The sequence below is a fragment of the Callionymus lyra genome, unplaced genomic scaffold (assembly GCF_982586985.1).
Source record: "Callionymus lyra unplaced genomic scaffold, fCalLyr1.hap1.1 HAP1_SCAFFOLD_26, whole genome shotgun sequence".
NCBI lineage: Eukaryota > Metazoa > Chordata > Actinopteri > Syngnathiformes > Callionymidae > Callionymus > Callionymus lyra.
The window spans coordinates 764,326-767,550 of record NW_028258543.1 but is presented as its reverse complement, the minus strand read 5'-3'; positions in this window follow the sequence as shown (position 1 = coordinate 767,550).

Sequence of the window (3,225 nt, the reverse complement as noted above, 5' to 3'; positions counted from 1 at the left end):
AATAAACAAGAGAAAAACTTATTCTAAGCTGTTTTCAAAAGTTATGTTTAACATGAAATTACCGCTCAAACTGATGTTCTCAGACTGAGAGAATGACGTTTTCCAAGATTCTGCTGGAGCTCTGAATAACAGTTTTCAAACATCAAATAAAGGGTTTATATAGCTATATATATCAATTTGCATCTGAAATAAACAAGAGAAACACTTATTCGAAGCTGTTTTCAAAAGTTATGTTTAACCTGAAATATTGTCTCAAACTGATGTTCTCAGACTGAGAGAATGACGTTTTCCAAGATTCTGCTGGAGCTCTGAATAGCAGTTTTCAAACATCAAATAAAGGGTTTATATAGCTATATATATCAATTTGCATCTGAAATAAACAAGAGAAACACTTATTCGAAGCTGTTTTCAAAAGTTATGTTTAACCTGAAACATTGTCTCAAACTGATGTTCTCAGACTGAGAGAATGACGTTTTCTAAGATTCTGCTGGAGCTCTGAATAGCAGTTTTCAAACATCAAATAAAGGGTTTATATAGCTATATATATCAATTTGCACTTGAAATAAACAAGAGAAACATTTATTCGAAGCTGTTTTCAATAGTTATGTTTAACCTGAAATATTGTCTCAAACTGATCTTCTCAGACTGAGAGAATGACGTTTTCCAAGATTCTGCTGGAGCTCTGAATAACAGTTTTAAAACATCAAATAAAGGGTTTATATAGCTATATATATCAATTTGCATCTGAAATAAACAAGAGAAACACTTATTCGAAGCTGTTTTCAAAAGTTATGTTTAACCTGAAATATTGTCTCAAACTGATGTTCTCAGACTGAGAGAATGACGTTTTCTAAGATTCTGCTGGAGCTCTGAATAGCAGTTTTCAAACATCAAATAAAGGGTTTATATAGCTATATATATCAATTTGCATCTGAAATAAACAAAAGAAAAACTTATTCAAAGCTGTTTTCAAAAGTTATATTTAACCTGAAATATTGTCTCAAACTGATGTTCTCAGACCGAGAGAATGACGTTTTCTAAGATTCTGCTGGAGCTCTGAATAGCAGTTTTCAAACATCAAATAAAGGGTTTATATAGCTATATATATCAATTTGCATCTGGAATAAACAAGAGAAACACTTATTCGAAGCTGTTTTCAAAAGCTATGTTTAACCTGAAATATTGTCTCAAACTGATGTTCTCAGACTGAGAGAATGACGTTTTCTAAGATTCTGGTGGAGCTCTGAATAGCAGTTTTCAAACATCAAATAAAGGGTTTATATAGCTATATATATCAATTTGCATCTGAAATAAACAAAAGAAAAACTTATTCAAAGCTGTTTTCAAAAGTTATGTTTAACCTGAAATATTGTCTCAAACTGATGTTCTCAGACCGAGAGAATGACGTTTTCTAAGATTCTGCTGGAGCTCTGAATAGCAGTTTTCAAACATCAAATAAAGGGTTTATATAGCTATATATATCAATTTGCATCTGAAATAAACAAGAGAAACACTTATTTGAAGCTGTTTTCAAAAGTTATGTTTAACCTGAAATATTGTCTCAAACTGATGTTCTCAGACTGAGAGAATGACGTTTTCTAAGATTCTGCTGGAGCTCTGAATAGCAGTTTTCAAACATCAAATAAAGGGTTTATATAGCTATATATATCAATTTGCATCTGAAATAAACAAGAGAAACACTTATTCAAAGCTGTTTTCAAAAGTTATATTTAACCTGAAATATTGTCTCAAACTGATGTTCTCAGACCGAGAGAATGACGTTTTCTAAGATTCTGCTGGAGCTCTGAATAGCAGTTTTCAAACATCAAATAAAGGGTTTATATAGCTATATATATCAATTTGCATCTGGAATAAACAAGAGAAACACTTATTCGAAGCTGTTTTCAAAAGTTATGTTTAACCTGAAATATTGTCTCAAACTGATGTTCTCAGACTGAGAGAATGACGTTTTCTAAGATTCTGCTGGAGCTCTGAATAGCAGTTTTCAAACATCAAATAAAGGGTTTATATAGCTATATATATCAATTTGCATCTGAAATAAACAAGAGAAACACTTATTCGAAGCTGTTTTCAAAAGTTATGTTTAACCTGAAATATTGTCTCAAACTGATGTTCTCAGACTGAGAGAATGACGTTTTCTAAGATTCTGCTGGAGCTCTGAATAGCAGTTTTCAAACATCAAATAAAGGGTTTATATAGCTATATATATCAATTTGCATCTGAAATAAACAAGAGAAACATTTATTCGAAGCTGTTTCCAAAAGTTATGTTTAACCTGAAATATTGTCTCAAACTGATCTTCTCAGACTGAGAGAATGACGTTTTCCAAGATTCTGCTGGAGCTCTGAATAACAGTTTTAAAACATCAAATAAAGAGTTTATATAGCTATATATATCAATTTGCATCTGAAATAAACAAGAGAAACACTTATTTGAAGCTGTTTTCAAAAGTTATGTTTAACCTGAAATATTGTCTCAAACTGATGTTCTCAGACTGAGAGAATGACGTTTTCTAAGATTCTGCTGGAGCTCTGAATAGCAGTTTTCAAACATCAAATAAAGGGTTTATATAGCTATATATATCAATTTGCATCTGAAATAAACAAGAGAAACACTTATTCAAAGCTGTTTTCAAAAGTTATATTTAACCTGAAATATTGTCTCAAACTGATGTTCTCAGACCGAGAGAATGACGTTTTCTAAGATTCTGCTGGAGCTCTGAATAGCAGTTTTCAAACATCAAATAAAGGGTTTATATAGCTATATATATCAATTTGCATCTGGAATAAACAAGAGAAACACTTATTCGAAGCTGTTTTCAAAAGTTATGTTTAACCTGAAATATTGTCTCAAACTGATGTTCTCAGACTGAGAGAATGACGTTTTCTAAGATTCTGCTGGAGCTCTGAATAGCAGTTTTCAAACATCAAATAAAGGGTTTATATAGCTATATATATCAATTTGCATCTGAAATAAACAAGAGAAACACTTATTCGAAGCTGTTTTCAAAAGTTATGTTTAACCTGAAATATTGTCTCAAACTGATGTTCTCAGACTGAGAGAATGACGTTTTCTAAGATTCTGCTGGAGCTCTGAATAGCAGTTTTCAAACATCAAATAAAGGGTTTATATAGCTATATATATCAATTTGCATCTGAAATAAACAAGAGAAACATTTATTCGAAGCTGTTTCCAAAAGTTATG